At 41.2% G+C, this 21,700-nt stretch overlaps 1 protein-coding gene across 2 annotated transcripts in view; it reads left to right on the top strand.

Moving 5' to 3' along the window:
- Positions 1-208: 208 nt before the first annotated feature.
- Positions 209-21,700, top strand: part of PELI1 (pellino E3 ubiquitin protein ligase 1) — a 43,388-nt gene continuing 21,896 nt past the window's right edge. The window contains exon 1 of one of the 2 annotated variants that reach the window (XM_041477070.1): positions 209-496. The gene's annotated coding sequence lies outside the window, so the exon portion shown is untranslated. Of the gene's footprint in view, positions 497-12,839; positions 12,861-21,700 lie in introns of those variants that run through there. The other variant, XM_041477069.1, reaches the window with a different exon arrangement.

The raw sequence follows: 21,700 nt of genomic DNA on the forward strand, positions 1-21,700 counted from the left end.
GGACACACACACCTGCACACGGACACACACACCTGTACACGGACACACACACACACCTGCACACAGGTGAGCGGGCACAGGGGCTCAGCGCGGGGCGGGGGGACGGGACTACAACTCCCACCATGCCCCGGGGCGGGTAGGGGGCGGGGCCCATCTTGGCCCCGCCCCGCCGGTGTGGCGCGCGGTGAGGCGGGGCGGGGGGCGGCGCGCGGCAGTCGGTGTGAGGGCGGCGGAGCCGGCGGCGTCCATCAGCATCGTCTTCTGCTCCCCAGCTGCTTCTCGGCAGCTGCTCCCGCTGCTCCCCGCCTGTGGCTCGCAGCACCGGCCCGCCGCAGCCCTGCCGGTCGGAGGTGAGCGCTCTGAGGCTTCTTCCCTTGTCGCCTAGTCGGAACTATCGTCCTCCGCGCGGCCGTGAGGAGGCTGAGGCTGCCCCTTCCCCCCGCTCCCGGCCTGCCGGCGTGGGGTGCCTCTCCTGCCCGTTTCCTTCCTCCCCGCGGTGAGTATCGCGCCTGTCGCGACACAGCCCCATCCGCGCCGTCGGAGGGGTGGGGGGCCTGCCCGGGGCCTGCCCCTTCCCTGCCTTCCTCGGGCTCCTTCCTCCCCTCCCGCCGCCCTGCGCGCTTTGTACTGCGCCTCGCAGGGCTCCCTTGTTGTGGTTGTTTCTAAAATAATTCTCCGTTCTTTTTTTTTTTTTTTTTTCCCCCGGGGTTTTGGGAGTTTTTTTTTTTTGTTTTCTTTTATTTTATTTTGTCCTTTTTTTGTGTCGTTTGGGAAGTTTTTTTGTTTTCTTTTATTTTATTTTGTCCTTTTTTTTGTGTCTTTTTTTTTTTTCTGCTTAATTTTTTTTTTTTTTTTGCTTCCCACCCACCCGGAGTTGGCCCCGCTCTGGGGCTGAATGTGCTGGGGAAGCTCTTTGTCATGGAGCGGCTGCCGAGCCGTCTGCCCTCGGGAAAAACATCGCTACAAAAAAAAAAAAAAAGGAAAAAAAAAAAAAAAATCGCCCCCTACTTTAACACCCGGGTTTTTTTTAATTCGGGGGGGGATTTTTTTTTTTTTTTTTTGGCGGCGGTGGTGGTATATGTGTATTTTTTGGGGGTAAGAACGAGTTCTCCCCCCGCCTCCCCCGCCAAGTCCATTGATCGCAGCCTCCCGTGCCGGAGCGCGGAATGGGAGCAGCACGCAGGCGGGTGACAACAAAACAAAGGGGGATTTTGTTTGGCTGTTGTTAACCTGAAAGATCTTGGTGGGAAAGCTTGCTTCTTTTCCTTTGGTTTTTTTTTAATCCCTAGCTCTTCCAAATTTGATGATGTTTTACCCTGGAAAAATCTAGCTGGGCGGTGGGTAAGTTGTGTCTTTAATTTTAAGATTCTTGGGGGAATTGCAGGGTTTCTCTCCCATCCCCTCAGCCCTGGCTCTTTTGTGAACAGCCCGCCGTCCAGCGCAACTCGTGTCCGGTTTTTCTTTTCACTCTTGTTTTCACCTCGTTAAATAATAACGTTTTCAGGACGATCTAGTCCAGAAACGAGGGGGACATTTCTGCCTGCAACAGCTGTAGAGAAGATATTCAAAAGGCAGGGGAGAGAAGGAGCAGTTGTGTTTTTAGCTGAATAATTTTCCTCTGATAAAGGGTTTATTTTAAAGCAGTTAGGTTTTTATACCGGAATAATTTTTCTTGCCCCCACCTCCCTTGTTTTTGTTTTAACTGCCACCTCGAAAACTGCAGCTACTTCACCTCTGCAAAATGCAGCTTCTGGAATACATGCGAGCAAAAAGCAGTCTGGCTGTAACGCTGGTGTTTCTGGCCTTACAGGCCACCCCTTGTTGGTATTTTTTTCTGGGACTCCTCTGCCTTGAAAAAACACTACTTGGTAAGGAAAATTACAAAGCCTTTCAGCTAGCTAGAAGCTGGCGGTTTTACATCTGAAGGACGATAGGTTTATTTTTTATTTTTTTTTCATTTTGAACGCGTATGGGAGGCGGGGGGAGACCCGGGGGAAAAAAAGGCCGTTTCCGGTTTCTGTTCAGCAGCGTTTCGAATTTTTTTTCCCACAAAGAAGCAGCCAGATGACCTGTTGATGATACATCTTCAGTTGCTTTTTGTTCCAGAAGGCGCCTGTAGGTTAGTGGAGATGAACAGGCTGCCCAGATCTTCGTTTGCATGTGTTGTTTCGTGGTCTGTGTAGCTTTGTAATGTTTTAGGCCGACAATTTTGGAGTGAGTAATGTGGAGTCAAAGTTCAGACGTCTGCCCGGGACCCTTCCCCCTTTCCTCTCCACCACAGTCCTTTCCCCCATGAAAACGCATGGTTTGTTGAAAATTGAGCATTGGTAATTGGAAAATTGGGCTCTCTTGGTGCTGTGTAAGAGAAGTGTCCTAACTCTTTGAAGTCGTGTGAATGGCCTGTCAGGAAGCTTTAGGAATGCATATCGGTTGTATGTAGGTTGCTACTGGGTACCTTAAGCTTCAACATCTCCTATTTCAAATGAATTAAACATGTAGGAGCACCTACTGCTATGCTGAGTGAAGTCGTGTAACATGTGCCTCGTGAATGTTTCCATTCTTACTAAACACTGGAATGCATTTCTCAACACAGCAGGTCACTGTGCTAGTGTTCATCTTAGAAATTAACATTTTGAGTAACTACTAGTGTAATTTCAGTTAAAGAAGAATTTAATATACTGCCTTTGCTACAACCATTTTGTATTTTGGAGGCAATCTTGGTTTCTATTAAGAAATTAGGCTTGGAAAACAGGATCCTTTCACTTCAGGATTTATAGCTAGTGGCTGAGTTTGTAGTTACAAAATAGAGGATCATGTGCTTGGAGCCAGTGGTATTTACAACTCTTATTAAGCTGTAAGGAGCTAATTACAAGTATTTTTTGATATAAAATGTCTTTTTAGACAGGAGCTCTGGAATACAGGAAAGTGGAAAACCCAAAGCTGTTTGTAGATGCTAATCCATGCCCTGAGCTAAAAAAGGGAGAATGAGGGTGTTTCATAAGAAATCAGTCACCTTTAAGTGCATGCTAGTAAGTGAAATTACACAGCTGATTAGCAATTCCTGCTGGGTGCCAGTAACTGGAGGTACTTGTTGCTGCCTGGTCACTGTGCGCCTTGCTGGTTAGATTGTAAAAGTTTTGACTGAACATCAGGATGAAAAAGTCCAGCTCCTTTACCTCCTAGATATTCATTCCTTAATCTCCAGATTCACAAGCGTGCTGACAAACTGTCAAAGGAAGTGACAGCAAAGACATGGGATAGGAAGTAGGTCGAGCGCCGCTGAACGCTGCTGTGTTTCAGTGGAAAAAAAGTGAGCGTGTTTCCATCTGATCTTGTCTCTGCTCCCTTTCAGTCTACCGGTTAGCAGGATGCACCAGGAAGTGTCACACTGCTACTGTAGTTCCCCAGTCCTACTGAAATTAATATTGCATCTCCAGTCAGGCCCAGTTAGTCTACCTGGGTGAAAAGATTCATGGGGAAGAAGGTCAAATAGCAATTTAGTTATGAAAAATCGTGTCAGGCAAAACTTTAGTGGCTCTGTGCCTCTCAGGAGGTGGTGGGCAGGTCGTGGGATGCATTTCCCTGACTCTGTGCTGCTGTAGGCTCTCCAGTGGTTGCTTGAGGGTGGGCTGGGGCAATAGGGCAGCATCATGGCACGTTTTTTATGGCCTTAATGTTTTGTAATGGCAATTAGTAGTTACAAGTGGTTGTGTTTCTTCTTTAAAGTGTTTGAATGTATGTATTCAAAAGCCTGCCTTTCAAGTTAAAAAAGATGGAAGTTCTTTTTCCTGCTAGAAATCCTGAAATAAAAAAAAAGGAAGCTCTACCTGCTTCTGCCTTCTGCTAAAAGTAATAAAAACTCTTTGACAATAACTTGATTTACAGAAAAATGACAGTCTTGCACACTATGAGTGTGTTCTTTTACACGTATCCTGTATTTATATTGGTTTGAAAAGAAGCTTTTTCTTCAAGTAGGCAGAGGTTCTTGAGTGCTTTGCACGAATGAGTGCACAGCTTTTGGGCTACCTAGGTGAGCCCTATTGTGTGGCCTTCCTTTGCTGACCCATGTGACATGATTTGGAGCACCAAATGTTCCTGGCTGCTCAAAGTAACCTTTCTGGAATAACCCTGTAGTGATGAGTGATTGTGAAATAGTTGACTGAAAACTACAGGCTTTGCAGGAAAAAGCTGTTGTCCTCTGCTGGCACCCTGTGCTGGAGGTAGGTGCTCATCAGTACCAGTCCTTCTCCAGCAATGTCTCCTGGCTGGCGTGTGAGGTGAAATCTGGGGACGTGGGCTCAAGTGTGAACGAGTCAGCAGCTTGTTTGGTTGAGGCTGAGTGCAGTGCCTGAGTGGGAGTGTTTGGTTAAGGATTGATGGTATCCTCTGGAGCCTGTCATGCAGGAGCACGGCTCAGTTCAGGAACAGGTAATAAAAGTTAATCTGCTGACCTTGGTTTTAATCCATGCTGCTGGATTTAATCACAGTGACTTGAATGCCACCGATGGTACTTATGTAAATGCTGAATTTTGGGCTTGAATCTCATACTTGAGAGCAGAGTGGACTAAATCTTGCAGTGAATTTCTGGCTGTGGTTTCAGGCTTGGGAGTATCCTATAATTTTACTCTTCTAATTAAAGCTATATTGCAGTTTTTAGATTAAAAGTGGTCAAAACCTCTTACTCTGGTCCAGTAATTATATTCCTGTCAGGAAGAGGATTTGTTCAATTCACACTCACTTTCCTTGTTCACCTGAATATGTTGTAGAAGACTTGGGATATGTGTCAATGTTGGCTCAAAATGCTCTTGTTCTGCCTTGATGTTGGCTAGACAGCCATGCCAACCAGATGTTTTTCTGTGCCAGCCTTGTTTGTAAAAGTTAATTGCATAAATGTGTTTTTAGAAGGGAGAAAAGCATTCCTTGTGAGAAGTTTTTTTTAGATAGTACAGAGATATTTGGGGCAGGGAAATGCTGGTCTGGCTACATCAGGGTGTGTGCATATGTGTGAACAGCAAGGAGGGTAGTGAAAGGCTATGGTTAAAAAGGCCCAAACCAGAAATGATCTCTGGAATTATTTTTTCTTGTTATTATTAAGGGTGGTTGATAATATGAATAGCTACTAGATAATATTTTGTGGATTTATTGAGGTTTTGTGTGACTGGGATATTTGAATGTGTAGGTACTTGCAGGTTATGAGTTTGGAGTAGGTTAGTCAAGTAGGATTCTCTGGGGGATAGTTTGTTGGAGCTAGGACTTGAAGATACAAAACCAAAAAAAATACCTCAAAGCAACCAAAACCCAGAAGAGTAATAAAGCTCAAATCCCTGCCGAGCCAGAATTTTCTTTTAAGTAGACCACCATCAATGGTTTTTTTCCTTCCATTGCCAATTGATTCATCTGTCTGGATGTGCTTAGCTGCTTGTGTGTAAAGTTTGTAGTGTTTTTGTAACTATATAACCCTTTGGGTTTCATTATAAATGCTTAAAAATACTATTTTCTGAGCTGGGGTACCTCTTTTCCTTACTTTATGGACAAGGTAGGGAACAGAGATTGAATTTGAGGGCACTGATTTGGTTTTTTTGAGAAGACTGTTGAGATTTGACATTGGTGGAGCTCAAGGCCTGCAAGAATTTGTGAAGGCATAGTGAGAAGAAACTTGATGATATGATTTGTACATCTCACACTGTCCCTATTGTCTCTTCAGTGTTTCTGCTTAATTAGCTGAACCATGCAGTGAGCAACTGGAATTGTGCAGCTGTTGGGTTAGTTTGCTCCTGCCAGCTTATCCCCATGGATGGTAACCCCTTGATCTGGGCCAAAACCTTTGATATTGGCCATTGTTCTTTGGGTCAGAGCAGTCAAACTGGCATCTCTGGGTTAGGTCTAGCTTGAAACATTGCACCCAGCTGGTCATCTTTGCCCAGGAATTCATCATGATGTCTGGAACAGCTTGCAAGGCACCTGGTAGAACTGTGGGCTTTAGGAAAGGCAGCTCGTGTGCCTGTGCAGCCTGCACATGGGGCCCCCTTAAACATTAGGTCCTTTGGGACACTGTAGGACAAGGTTTAACTAGTCACAAAGTTAGACTTGGGGTTCCATATGTTTGTAGCTCCTTTCCTTGTGTCAAGATCATGCCTTTACAAAATGCCCACTTTTTCTGTTCCCAGATCCTTCTGCTTGTAGTAGTCTGGCAGTATTAAACAGTAAGGACTTGATTTTTAAAATCATACAAGCTTGGGTACTGCATCTGTATTTTCTTTGTCCTAAGACAAATCGTTCATGTTAAATGATAAGTGGTCCCTGAAGAATTTCTACTAAGAAATCTCAAGGCTCCTCTTCTCTTTAAGTGTTAGTATATATACTGAGATTTTTGTCTCATGCTACCTTGATATCCTTTCTACTTATCTGAAGCAATTGTAGTTCCATGCAATATTTTTACAAGAATAATTATTGTCTTAATCATGATTTAACACAAGTTTCAACAGGGAAAATAAGCAGTGATCCTTATGTCAGATCATGGAGCTGAACTGTTTATTTGGTATGAGGTTAGAGATAAAAATGCACAATTCATCATATATGTAGGCTTACTGTAAGTAATTTACTTACTTTTAAAGAACTTGTTGCTCATTTTGCTTTTTTAATGCACCTCTTGGGATAAACTGCTATATTCTAAAAATGTCAGTTCTGTCATTTCCCACTATTTTTTTTTCTTTGTTTGGTTTGGTTTACTTTTTTCCTGAGCCACTTCAAATACTCTGAGGAGTTCTCAATGTGGAAGAAAATAAATGCAGGTAGATATTGAGTTGCTGTGTTTAGATTGCTGTTGTACTTTAAGGTTAGCAGAAGATGACCTTGCTCTCTTGCACGGCAGTCCAGAAGTTTAAAGTGGCTTCAGCCCTTACTGATATTGGAGGTAGGGTGTGTGCTCCCTCTTGGATTTGGATCTGACTCCTTTTTGCTGGGCAACTGCCATCTTTTGAATTTAGGAATATGCTACAAAATCTTCTGATAGAAATTGGGAGAGTTTCTCCTTGTGTCGGAAACCAGAGTAGTTTACTTAATATTTGCAAAGCCAGAGTTATGTCAGTTCAGTCAATACTGCTATTTTCATCGTCATAATCAAGCTTTCATGGTAATTTGGTTTCAGATTTAGGATCTGCTTTCAGGAGTCCACAAAAAACTGTATCATGCCCACAAGTGGCATGAGCACACTGTATGTGCAGTTGAATAGTTACAAGGGGAGAAGGTAATAGTCCAGCTGTAAAACAAGTCATTGTGGTAACACCTAATTTCAGCACCCACTAATTGTTGGGGTATGTATTTATTGTACTTTCAATAAAGAGCTGGGAGACAACCAGCTTGAATGGCTTGAAACTTAGAGACAGTCAGTTAAGAACTGCTTTTTACAGGGCAAAGGTATGACAGTTCTTCAGTAGGTAGTGAAGAAAGCCAGAAGGCCCAAGAGCAGACACTTAATGTTTCATTTGTTCTTTTTCTCATGTGATGATGTTGAGACAGATTTGTGATGGTAGTGTTGACACTTCAGATAGACACTGCTTCCTGCTCCAGTCTGCTGTCCTTGTGTGTCTTAAAGTTAAAAGATTGTGTTTTAATATACATGCATACATATATATAGAAAGATATGTATAGATATGTATACATATCATATATATTTATAACTGCACTTCATACCCTGGGATTAGCAGACCAAGCCTTAGACAAATTACATTGTAATGCATATTAGTCTGAGGACAGGTGATCACCCCTTGGTGCTTAGATGACTTTCATGGCCAGCTCATCATCTCTTGACTCCTGTGGTAGGTGGATCCATCATACTGAATCTTGTTGCTTGTTTGTTTGGTTTTTTGTTTTTTTTTCTTTATTAATAAGGTAATTGCTATGCTGCTGGTAGCCCACATCAATTGTTTTAGTATTTATTAGGTGCTGCATTTGGTGGATGTGAAATACATTCCGGTTGAACTTTCTCCTTTGGTTCAGCATGAGCTGTTGCCTGTTGGGTGAGGTTTCTGTAAACTGCTCAAGGTTTTTCCTGAGAGCTGGAGTGTACCATGGTGAGAGAAACAGCTTGGTGAGGTTTTTTCTCTTGTCTATTTTGAAAGAAGTGATGTATTACTGTATTAAGACTGTCAGCCACCTGCTGAAGCTGAGGAACTCAACTTGATCATGCAGGCAAATTAATGCACAAATAGCTTTTATTTTTATCCATTTTTTTTTCTTGCACGTGTGCATATTTATGCAGTCAGTGTTGTGGCCAGTATTTTAACTTTGGCAGAGGGTTTATGAGCAGCAGATGTGAAAATAGGGTAGGTTCTTGTACCTCTTACTGCTGGCTGAGAAAGGTCAGGGTGCCCTAGTAGAAAGTGTGGGCTTATAAACCATTTGTGACTTAGATACGGCAACTACTTTTGAATTTCTGTGCCAATATATATGGGCTATTTAATTTTTTCCTCACTGAAATAAGCATTCATATATCACTCTTCTGACATGTGCACAGACAGCAAGGGGAGCCTCTGTCTCAAGAGGAGAAACGTTACAAAAAGGTTTGTTGTCTTTCCCTTACTCCCCCAACTTTGGGGAGGGGCTCATTCAAGTTGCCAATGTATAAACAGGAGCAGAGGAGCCTGATCCAAAAGGTGAGGGAAGAGTTAATGCTTATGTTAAAGCCAAGAGAGATCAGTCATAGGGAGGAGTGAACATTATCATGTTAATAATCACATGTCCGGTGTCTTTCAGTCTCTTGAGTCTTACAGTCTCCACAATAACAAGTATTGTAGGCATTCTGCTATTGTTTTACAGCTGTTAATGAGGAGGAGTAAAAGCCAGATTTATCTGGCTGCTTTATATAGTTCATAACCTCAATCACCGAGAAATAACAGCTTTAAAGATTCAGATAGTGCTTGGCTAACATGTAGAGTGAGATGGCATGAGAAGTTTCTTGCCTCACTTTGGGCCAGTGTCAAGTGTAGCATTGCCTATTTCTTCTCTTGCTGCTCCAGTTTCCCAAGGCAGGGCTGCGGCTGAGGCATAACAAAGCTGGAATTGTGCTCTGCTCTCCTGTTCAGTTAGGAAAGAGAGCAGGACTCAGGAGATGGCAGGGAGATGGTGCAGGATGTCTCCAAAGCCCCAAATGGATGTTAGGCTTGTCTCTTGTTTTTTGTCCTTATTTTAAGAAAGGTAAGGAACTCACAGGTGTGTTGATTCTTAATTTGTTATAGTTTAGAGTCTGCTACAGAAATGCAAGTAACTATTCAGCTACTAATCAAACCTCGCTCTGCTTTGAGGCATGCAAACTAATGAAGTACCAACAAATGGGAGGATGAGTGAAAAAAATGATAGTGCCGTTTCGTGAGTTTCCCGAGTTCAGGCTTCCCATTTTTCTTCTGCTTTCACTGTGTCAGATGTTCAGAAGTGTCAGCATGACTGAGGACTAGCTAGAAAGCTTACGTGAGGCAAAAACCTGATGCTGAGCAGGAAAGCACAGTGTTTTGGAATGTGGGGAGGTCTAACATCTGTTTGTAACCTTTTGTCACAAGTGGAAGGGATTATAGAATGACAAATAGTGATTCTTTGCCAATGGGCATGGGTTCCATTCAGCATTGCACAAAGCATGCCAATTAGATTTAATACAAATGTTCTCCCAGAAAGATCACCTTAATTTAATTTTTTTTCAGATGCATAAAGTAGAAATGAACTGAGGCTCTCTGTTTGTTCTTTAAAGACTAAGTACTTTATTTCTGGCTCTTGGCAGACATTGTCCACAAGTACTTCATGTTCCATTGGGCTTATGCCAAATTTAATGTACCGTGTGTACTGAAAGCATCAAAACCAGACTTACTTTAATTTTAGATTTTACAGTTACTGTTATTGATTTTTCTTAGAGATGTTCCATCCAATCTGCTATCATCTTAATTTTTTCCCCTGCATGGTTCTTTGGGGAAGAACCATGACAGTCTTTATTTGTGTGGCTAGGGAGTGTTCATGTCAGTGAGAGCTGTAGATCAGACATCTCTGCAGTGGCCAGACTCTCCATTTGTAGAAGCTAAATCAGCACACTGCGTTATTTGTGAGCTCTTTCCTGCAGTACTGGCTGATATGTTGTGACTGAGGACAGCATTAAAAGCTCTCAACCGTCTTTCAAGAAACTTGATTTTAATAAAATCCTGAGACAGGAAGCTGAACATACCAAAAATTGTGAACTTTGATTTTTCAGCACTTCCATGTTGTAGGAATAGAAAGAAGCCTGACAGAAAGACCTTGGACCCCAAAAAGACAAAAAAGGGATGAGATAGGGGAGAGAAGCAGAGCACAAGTAGGAATTGTGGTAGGTAGACAAAGAGAGGAAGGAAATAACTGAGGGAAAGAATAGGATCAAGTGCAAAACTGCCAACCAGTATGGGCTGGAGCATTTGTAGTGCTACAGTCCTTAGGTCTCTGGTCTTAGGTCTGCTGATCCCTGCCTGACAGCTGTGTCTGCTGGCCTCAAATTTTGGCTGTTCATCTTTTTATTTTCAACCCTCAAGGCCAAGTAGCTATGCATAAGCATGGCTTCTGGCCAGGTGGCTCACAGCACTGAGTGGAACAGGATTCCTCTCCATTGTGTTGATGTGGAGCAGCATGGCATTTCGTGAAGCCTGGGTTTTCCCTTTTACTCCTCCTGCTGAGGCTGCTTTTATTAAGTGGCAGTCTGGTCTGGTTTCTGCTTTGCAACTTTTAACAACTCTAGCAGAGGGTAAAGCTGCTCAGTGCTTCAGAGACCTACATCTGAGTGGGGAGTCTCTCTTGATAGAGACTTAAAATTGCAATGCATTCTGCATTCCCTGTTAATAATCCTTGTAGTTAAAGTATGTGGGAATTCCAAGTTAGTTTGTATTGTAAGCTTAACCATGGCAGTTGGTGGTTTTCTTAGACCTCACTCTTATGCTGAAGTACTGAGCATGGTTTTAAGTCAGGTGTCTAGTTCTCCAGCCATAGTTTGTATTTCAGACTTCACTTCATCTCAGAGATGCTGATTAGTCTTTGGGAATGTTACTAAAGCTTTGACAATCTTCAGATATTATCTCAGGATCTTCAAACACTGTATTTTGTGACCTATACCTGTCTTCTCATTCCACTCCATGTACTGGAGTCTCTGTTGGGAGCTGTTCAGTTTCTGCAGGTTATCTTTGCCAGGCAGTGTCAGAAGATGCTTTCTCATCATGCAACCAAGGACCAATTCGGAAGAATTGCTGGTGGAAGAGTTTTCCAACTGGACCATAACCTGTGTTAATGTTGGTGTATCCCAGGTTGTATTGTAGCAACTGATTATGGAGGTACCTTGCATTAATGTGAGCAGACAAAATACTGCCCTGTGAAAAAGAGTACAGGAAATGACTAAGCCTTGGTGAAGACAGAACTATAGGTTGTTCCAAGTGTGTTTTTGTAACTGAGGCAGAATCTTAATTTTTTTTCATTTGTTGCTCTTACTGTACTTGTTTTCAAGCTTAGTTTTACAACATCCTTCATATAAGCTTAGTTTTAACTCCATATGCATGCTAATAAGATTATTGCTGTACTAAGCAGTCTTTTACTGATGAATATAGCTTCTGCTGCTTAAAAGAACAAAAGTTGAATAGGAGTATACAGAAAACAATGTTAGCTCTAGTTATAAAAGGGAGTAAATTTTCCTTGTTTTTAAAGATTTAACACAGCTTTTAAGTACTGCTCAGAAATAAATTCTCATTTCCTGTTACCTCACTATTAATTCGTCCATGCATTTAAAAATACACAATTTTACTATTTTTATGGAAATGAACACAGTCATATGGAAGGTGGTCCCAACTCTTGGTTCCTGTCATCTGTTCAGGTGCAGTCCTCCCTGAATAAATCCAGTTGAGAAGTAGTTTGGAGGGTGGGTTTGTGGAAATCATGGTTGTGCAGAACCTTGTGCCATGTAGCTGCCGGGCCACAGGCAGGCCTGCTGCTTTTGCAGGCAGCAGTGCTTTATGCCACCTTAAAATTGTTTAACTGCAGAATGTGCTCCTGCTATATGTTAGCAACTGAGTTCAGGCATTCCTGCAGTCATGGAAATAGGTGATAAATAACAGCTCTGTGATGCAAGGCTTCTGTCTTTGCATGCAAAGCTCATGCCTCTGTGCTAGTGGCCAGGTTTGTCAATGAAGAGAAGAATTTGGAAGGGAACTCTGGAGTTTATCTGGTCCAACTCCCCTTACTCTAAGTAGTTTGAAGTTAAAGCCAGCCCTTTCATCCCTTTATTTTGCATGGTTTTGAATAACACACAGCCAGGGTGTCTGCTGACAGCACTTGTCTAATGCTTACCTGCAACTGGCAGTCTTCTGTAAATGTAAAACTGTGACTTATCCAATGTAATTCCATAACATTCTTAAATTTCAGTAAATTGTGAGCGCACCAACTGGCAACTGAATTCCATCAATGTTGAAGAACTGAGCGTTTGAGTTGCTTTGCTCTAGGAGTACTGACTGGAGAGAAGGGTGTATGCTGTGTTCAAAGACAGGTTTATTCCAGGAGACACTGAGCCAGCCTCTAGGAAACCAATCTTTACAGTGGCTGTGAGTGACAGGTAGATCTCCTACCTGTGCCTCTGCCAGCTGACAGTTCTCAATTGCTGATGTGGATGGGGCTTAACCATGTGGTCTCACTCTGGCTTTCTCTCGCAGTGTTGAAAATCGTTGTCCTGTCTGCACTAGCAGCTAACTGAGCTCAGCTCATTGCTGACAGCCACCATCATCAACAGGTCCCTTTCCCTCTGCGCGTGAGGCTTTTGATTATGTATCGTAAATCCAAGTGGAAGCGCGGGTACAATCTCGAGGGGCTTGGACACGGTGAGTTTGCATCTGCACAGTTGTTCTACAAGAACAAACTTTTTTACTTGCACATGAACTTCTTTTTAAATTTTTTATCTAGAGAATTTGGTAGCTACTTCTAGAATTTCTTTCAAATAGCTTTTATTTACTTCTGGGAGATTTTGATTGAGATAAGCTGCTAAAAGTACAAGTGTAGAACAATACAAACTACTTCTATTGTCTTGCTGTAACTGTCTGTAAAGGTATTTGTTCTCTAATCACTATATTTTTTTAAAAGAAGTGGAAAAGAGTGCTTTAAGTAGTTCATTGGATAATATCTCTCTAGCGCAACCATAGCTTTTATAAAAGGCAGGTAATTATGTTAGTGACATGCCTTCTAAACTGTGCCAAATTTACTTTCTCATGCCCTAATGTTGGATTTCCACCTAAGGATATTTCCAGAGGCTCTGATACAATATTTAGTGCCTGATGAGAGTGATGCCTTCTCATCTCTCTGGACTGTGCACACACATAGCTCCCCCTCCCCAGATCTGAGCTATGCAGTCCTTGGCCTGTCTTTACTCCAGACCTGCTGACCAGAGTTTTTCCATGAGCTGAGTTTTCTCACTAACTCAAGAGAAACAAATTAATTGTGGGAGTTTCCTTAGAGGTTCAGGGAGCAGTGCCTTAAGTTTTGTTATTAGACTGACTGTAGATCCTTCTGATGTGGTAGACTTAAAATTCTTGCATTGCTTTCTGTACCTTTGTATCTGTGGCTTGTTCTTTTTCCTTGGCCCTCTGGTTTGAGGACAACAGCTGCTGCCTTCTCTCAGTATTGCTTGAACCAAAGTAGTAATGTGTTGTGAGAACATCAGCTTCACCTTGCTTAGACCAGTTTTCAAGTGGAGTTAATGTTAGTGAAATTGAGAGTACAAAGGCTGTGATTAATAGTGAGAGGACTTTTGGCATATAACTTTGAAAGTGTTTATAGTTTTATTTTACATCTCAGGGGATTGGTGCAAATAGGCATGAGATGCTAATCATAATATTTTTCATGATCAAAGCTATCAGTACTTCAGTGGCTGCTATTTCTGTTTCAACTGCCAAAGTCCTGAAACTAGTTATGAGCAGTCAGTATTGGTGGTTAACAGCCTGAAACATTTGAGGTATGGGAAATACCACTTCATTATTCAACATGAGTTTGCTGACTTGAATTCATGCTGCATATTTATTTTAGTTTCTGATCAGCCCTGTATTTAACTGTGCCTCTTGATTTTCTGTCAAGTTTCTATCATGAGTGAATTCTCAGTCCAAAATTCCTTAACTCTGTCAGTATGTTTCAAGGGGAATCTCAAGAGGTAGTGCAGTATGGTCTAGACCTTTAAAAGTAATGTAGCTGTTACAGCTTTGTTTTATAAACTTGAGAGTCTTGTTGGAAAATGCATTAGGAAGAAGTTTCTATCTAATGAAACATGGTGGTCAGAGAGGACTTGCTGTGTTCAAGTACTTGTACATAGGCCAAAAACACTCAGAAAAACTCTAGGAAGAGCTGTGAAAGAGTGTTGAAGCTGGAGGGTACCTGGCATTTAAGTGCTTCATCTCTTCAGAGAAGCAGTACACAAATACTGTACCTGACAGTGAACATTGTCTCTGATGGCAGTGTAATTATTTTAAAGGTCTGGGGCTTATCCAGAATCAGAGTGGTGAATTAAATTACATGTCCAGCCAAGATTTGCTCTAGTACAGTCTTGCATAGGTAAGCTGATAGTGATCTTGCTTATGCTGCTGAATTCAGTTGCCTTCAGTGCAGCTGAATCCACTTAGCTGCATAATTGGACTCAAGTATCAGGTTTGGTGAAGCGACCTCTTCAATTTCTTAATTTCTTTTCCTTACTTAGCATGCCTTTTCTTTTTTTTTTTTTTTTTGGGAACAGTGTGCTTAGAAACAAAGTCAGTCAGTACAATTGATCATCTGCTAATCAAATGAGCTACAAATCTCAGTTTTATTTTTGTGAAACATTGGGAAGGTTTAATATAGTAATGAAAACAGAGAGCTAAGTCTGCTGCTTTGTTACTATGACGGGCAATAATCCTTCCTTGCTCACCAGTACCTTGCCTGTTCCAGCCATGCCATGATGTAGTTTTATTTTTTTAACAATGGCTTTATTTAGATTATCCTTTTAACTAATGGTTTTGGCACGCTTTAAAAAGGCACTTAAGGAAGAGTATCTTATTGCAAAATTCTAATCTGGGCTAAACTTACAGGCTGCAAGTATTTTTACTTTTAAAAATTTAATTAGAGAATCTTCATTTGTGACAATAAAAATCATGTTTGGAGCATGTTGAGTTTGCAGGCAGTTACCTGAAAGGCTGAATTTCTGTCAAAGGATTTGGTCTTCTGTATGCTGGAGCTGGTTTAGATTACTCTGTGCATTTGTGGTCGAGCAGAGATTTCATGTTGCTTTCAATTAACAAGAAAGCTTTTCTTATGATCTTTGATTTCAGTTGGCTGCAACTTCTCTGGGAGTTTTGACTGTAGTATTTCAATGCTCCTTTGTGTTAGGCCTTCTGTTATCTCTACTTAACTTTTGTGTTCTGGACCTTTTATCTTGCTGCTCGTAGTGGTATTGTTTTGGGGGTGAGAATTGCAGCCTTTCTTTTTCTTATACAATTTTTATGGTTTAGGTAGACTTCTGTATTAAAAGTTCAGGAATAAGCACTGTGCTATGTCTTTGGAAAACAAATCAAATGTATTAATAGTATTATTAAAATAATTAGTAAGTAATGTGTGAGGGTTTTCATATTGCTGAATGAGGGAGGATGACTGGAAGACACAGGACAAGCTATGAAAAGAAATCCTAAACTTGCACCCCCTTGTGTTAGGCTCAGTCCTCTTTCTAAAAAGAAGGACCTAGAACAAGTAGAACATACAGTCAGTCCTGCAGCTGGGCTTTGGCAAATCCTAGTGCAGCAAATGTGAGGATGCTTAGTTGTAAGTTTTAATAGCAGAAGGAGTAAAATTCAGGTCTCTGTCACAAAATGGGGAATGTGCAGTTGTTCCCAGAAGTGGTGCTTTGCTCCAGGGGCACCAAGCTCTAACTCACAGTTCTTGTTGGGCAAGTTTCAGGGCTGAAACTTTGTGTCAACAGGTACACGTCTGCATTTTGTCCATAATATTTACATCAGTCTTTTGAGTAAATGAAAAAAGTATATCTTATTTCTGATATGAGAGAGCTGCCATAACTGTTAGATTTTAAGCTTAGGCCACAAATTGGTTTTGAAGTGAATACTCTTATAGAAAATATGTTTTTTGTTCTTACCTATTTTTATTGTTGTTGGGTTTTTAAAAATTTTTATGCAATTTAAATTAAGTGCCTCCCTTCTTACAAGGAAAAAAAGCCTCAGCTTGGAAGTGATTACTAAAATAAAAACGCTTTACCTCAGAAACTAATAAAATTACTGCAGCTGGTATACTCCTCATGTTGGTTTTGTAACATTGTACAGTGTTGATAACATGTCAGAGCGGCTGACCTTGCATCTTTTTGTTCTAGCAGTCATGTTTGCGCGCAAGGAAAACTATTGTAAAATTGAGCAGAGCAAGCTTCTGACAGTGCTCTAGTTATTTGTATGGTTCAGGGTTTATTTTGGGGACATTTAATCCACATGCTTCCATCAGTGAAATGCTAAAAGTGCAGAATGACTTCAGTGTGCTAAAAAGTTGTCCTACAACAGTGGCTGCTAATCCAGAGAAAGTGTTTTCTTTCCTTTATGTTTAGAGAATATCTGTTCTGCACCTGGGGTTGGTGGTGTTGGAGGGAGACTGAGCATGTTTGAAAACTTGTTCTGCCACTAAGTTGCATTGAGGCAACACACAGTAAGTGCTAAAGGCAGCTCTGATCAGCCTGACTAACTTGTAGTTTTCATCAAAACTCACCTGACACTTCATAGAGTCATGCTGGGTGTCTGGTGTTGAATTGGCTCCAGTGACTTTGCCGTATTTGAAGTTCTTTAGATTTTTTTAGTATTTCTGTTGAGTAGTTAATTACATAGATGATATTCCTTAAATGTTTGAGGGGTTTTTTGGTTGTTTTGTTTTACTTTGAATTGGCGTTGGTCCAGAAGCTTGAATGTATCAGACATCTCTGACGAATCTGGGTAGTGTTTTCTTAACTTGTGTTAAGGTAGTCCATGACATTTCATTACCTCTGAGTCTTCTGTCCTACAAAGGGCTGGCAGGAGGCGTCACTAAGCACAAGAGTAACAGATGACATGCAGCAAATTGAATTTCTACAAACCTCTATGAATAGGTGTGAACGAGGCACCGCTGAGCTGTGAGTTGCTATTAGCAGTTGAAACAATGTTCACAAACAATATCAGTCCAGACAGGCCAATCTACCCCGAAAAGCGGAACGAATCGGTCTGCACTGAATGGCTGACTGAAAAGGGGCAAGTGAAATGGCTCCTCCAGACTAGACTGTTACTGTTAGCTCTCCTGTGCTGGAAAAACAGGGCCTAAGGTTTCCTAACATACAGGCAGTGTTAAAGTGGAGGCTTCTCTTAATCTCTTTCCCAAGGTTCAGAAAGGAATAAATCTGTCCTATATTAACCAGTCAATGTGGTTAATAAATAAGTGGTGCTGTAAATCATGTGAAATTTATTTCCAAACTCTTTAAAGTTAGTGCTGTGTTATGAATCGTCTGGTACTGTTCAAAAGTCACTTGGTTGTGGTGCTGTCAAAACTGCTGCTTTTTGTGGCTATGCTCTTTTCAGTGTATTTGCCCAACAGTGTTTCCTATTTCCTGAATGGAAAAATTCTTCTTTGAGAGAAAACAAGTAATTCTTTGCACAAAGCCTGCTTCTCAAGGCATGCAGGTACAAAGTGCAAACCAGAGGTCATTACTAGAAGTGAGTTTGCAAGTGTGAAGATATTTCTGCATGTCAGAAAAATGCCTGAATGAGAAAGAAATGTAGATTTTATTTCATGCTTGTGTAACTTCAAATCTAGCACCATCTTTAACTGTTCAACCTTTTTTTTTTTTGCTTTGGAGGCTTCTCCAGGTAGCTTTGAAATATGAGCTGGTAAGTACAGAGAGCCAGAGTCCTGGCCAAGATAGAGCTTTAAGCATGGGGTTTTTTTAGTGTTTTGGGGGATTTTTTGTTTTTTGGGGTTTTTTTCCAGAAGGAATTGTTGAGCTGTTTTGCTTGAACATTTTAAGTCAAGTAAATAAACTGTCATTAGCTGGTGAGAAATATGCTGAACTTGTGTTCTCAAACCTCAGTTTTAAGAGTCTTAATTTCTAGGCCAAATTTTGAAGGTTTATATTCACACAGAATTCTGTTGTAGAATTCTTTTGGATCAAGGAAGAACATTTTTTGCCTTCAGGAACACTTTCTTTGCTGGTAGAATTACAGAGTCAAAGTGCTGCCTTGCTAATATAATTGCATTAGAGTTTGCTATGTGATGTAGCATCACTGAGAATGCTGGGGCAGTCCATGAAACTACAGCTGAACTTTTTAACACTGCCTCACAATGGGTGCATCACTTTGGCAGTTGCTGGAAAAATGTTCTGCCACAGTGCCTGTCACTACGCCTGTTCTCGACCAATCTACAGTTACTTTTTCTTCATCTGCTAAATTTTGTCTGACATATGCTGAGTAGACAAGAAGCAATACAGATTCCAAATGACTGGCTCTTTTGAAAACAAGCAGACCACTCTCTTAGTACCAAAATGCCTTTGCTTATCTTTTATGACCCACACTCTTGGGAACATTTCTTCTTCCAGTTGTAATTGAAGGCTGTACTAGCTTAAAGTTCCCATATTGAGCTAGATACCTTCCCTTATGTAAAAGTAACATTTTTCTTTGGACATAGAACATTGAAAATTTGAAAATAGTGATAACCTTGAAAACCTGCAACTGTAAGTCAAATGTGAAACATGATGATTTCCTTAGCTCTTAATTAAAACCTGACCTTATGGTCAGACCAAAGTCCCTTGGGTCCCTATAGAAATAATACATCTCAGTCTCCATGGTTGAGGTATTCTGTCCTGGGCTTTTTTTGCTGGGAATATACTTGGCACAATAATAATAAACATTGCATGTGACAAGAGTCAAGTTCTCCCAGTAACTCTAAAGAAGTAACTGTATTTCTATCTCGGCCAAGGAGTAGAATTTAGGGATGGTATCTCTAGCACTGAACTGCTACTATTTGGGAATGACCTTTTTTTTTGTTAGGTGTTAGTGCCTGCATAGAGGTAAAGTGCAGCTGCCTGTTTATTTTTATAAGCAATAAACCTCTTACCCAAATTGGATTAGAAGTGTAGGAAGTAAAGTATTGTGCCTGTATGTGCTAAATCATGCATTGCCTGTGAGATTAGAAAGGAAAGAAAAAGATCTGATCAGCTGGCATGGGATTTTTTTTCACTGAGCAGTAACAAACTGTGAACAGGCGGGGGGTCCGACACCAGAAGGTACTGGAACTGTACTGTTTGAATTCCTGGCTGTAAGAGGTGATGCACATGAGAACTAAAGTGTGCAGAAAGTTTTGTGTTTATGTATAAATGCAAGTTGTATTAGCATAAGAGTTGGTTCACCTTAGCTTTTAAGGGGCAGCTTTTAATGTATCAGGACATATTTCATTATTCCTCTATTAGAAACCTATTGCATGTGACAAGTAATCAATTCTTGCTCTCTTGGGTTACTGCCTAAAGTAACATTTGTTCTGTACCTGAGCTCATAAAACAGTATTTAAAGTATTCCTAAAAAGATGTCCTTGACAGTCAGAAGTACAGGAAGCAGAGGTGCTGAACCCCCTGTGTTTGTACCGAGCTCTGACCTCTCCTAGCAGGCCACTGTGCAAACCTGACCCTTGGCTTGCAGAGAGGAGGCAGCCCTCTGACTGCTCTCCCGAGGAATACAGGTCATATGCTTTCATGTGCACATGCTGGAGGTGATGTGTTTAGAAAGGACCAAGTTTTTTACCTTGTGTAAAGACTGTCTAAAGTTTGAAGTGTGGGGGAAGAATATAGTAAGATGGCTATGCTTAATAGCAGTGATTTGCAAAATATTCAGGTATGAACTACAGACTTGGAACATTGTTGTGCAGAAGTGAGGGGAGCTGTTTTGAAGTTGTCCAGCCCTTTTTTTACCAGAATCACACAGGGACTGCAGTCAAAATGGGGAGTGTCAAGAGTTTAGTAAGTGTGGTTAGGAATTTAGGATAAATCAGAGGGCTGTTGGATAGATTTGACTTTTTGCTTCATGATCTCTTTGAGGGTAAATATGTTTGTCTTCTTGTAAGAGATCCATTTATGTGATGCAGACATCGATTAGAAACTGTACTGAATAGTTTTTAAACTTTGTCTCTTTTAAGATAATTTTGTGAGTGTGGGGATACAGCTAGTTATAGCTGAATTTCTGTAACTGAATACTTTTCCTGGTTTTTTTGCTAATCTGAATGAATAATCTAACATGACATGTTTTTCATCACTGAGATAAAGGTGCTTTTCAGAACTGATGGTGTTACTACTTCTAGCAACTGTCTTAGAATTCTCTGTACAAGTCCATGCTCAAATGATCTGGCTTTGTGGGAATGAAAAATTTCAGGTAATGCAGGTTCAGCTAGTTCTGCTATAACCTTAAAGGCTTTGCAAGTATAAAAATTGTGTCTTGGAAATTAATTCAAATTGGGACTCCCTTTTTTTATTTAGAGGAAACCATAATACCTGAAGCTCAGTGAATCTGTGTTCTGATGCTGAAAGTTTGCTGAACAACATCTAAAAAATTCTTTAAGAAAGTGATTGTGCATAGCCAAGATTAATTGAACCAGAAATGATCCTAGAGAACTTAAAGAGAAATCTCTTACAATAGCTTTTTCCAGGTACCTGGGAAATTAAAGTTTACTGTCTTGGAAAGAAGCCTGGTGCAGCTACATCTCTATGGCTCTGACTTGGCAGATGACTTGCATCAGTTTGACCTTTTGGAAACAAATGTTCTTTCTTCAGAATGAGGCTTTGTCTGTCATTCTTTCAGTCTTGAATTTTTAGGAATTCGGCGCATCTTCAGGTGGTACTTGAAGCCAGGTGAAGAACCATCTGTCCTGGTTTCAGCTGGAATTGAGTTAATTATTGTAGCAGCTGGTACAGTGCTGTGTTGTGTTTAGGGTGAGAATAGTTTTAATGCACTGATGTTTTGCTGAGCAGTGCTTACTTTGAATCAAGGACTTTACAGGGTTCCGTGTTCTGCCAGCCAGGAGCTGCTCAAGAAGCTGGGAGGGAGCATGGCCAAGACAGGTGACCCAAACTGGCAAAGAGATTTCCATAGTGGACATCATGCCCAGGATTATAAACTTGGGGGAGTTGGCTGGGAGGGGCTGGCTGCTGCTCATGGATGATCTGGCATCAATCAGTGGAGTGGTGAGCAATTGTGCATCACTTTCTTGGGTTTCCTTTATTTCTCCTTTTATGGTGTCTCCCTTTTCCTTACTATGTTTTGTTTTAATTTATTTCAGTTACTTAATTGTTGTTATTGCAACCTGAGTGTTTTACCTTTTTCCCCCTGACTCTCCTGCGTTTCTCACAAGCCAGGGGAGGTGTGAGCAAGCTGCAGGGTACTTGGTGACTGGCTGGGGTTGGTTAAACCACAGTATTGTTTTAAGAGCAGCTTAATTCCCAGACGTCTTACTTGGGCAACAGTTGCTGTGTTGAATTGCTCATTGGGACCCATTTCTCTTGCGGAGTACTTTCCTGGTGTAGTTGAGGAACAGGCTCACAAAAATGTAAGGGTGGAACAGGACTTCATAAGAAATACTCATTAGGTTTGTCTGATGGCAAAGTGTGACTCCTGTGATGTGAAATGCCTCTGTGCAGTGTGGTGACTTG

This window comes from Pyrgilauda ruficollis, unplaced genomic scaffold (genome assembly GCF_017590135.1).
Source record: "Pyrgilauda ruficollis isolate IOZ18807 unplaced genomic scaffold, ASM1759013v1 scaffold4, whole genome shotgun sequence".
In the NCBI taxonomy this organism is placed as follows: Eukaryota; Metazoa; Chordata; class Aves; order Passeriformes; family Passeridae; genus Pyrgilauda; species Pyrgilauda ruficollis.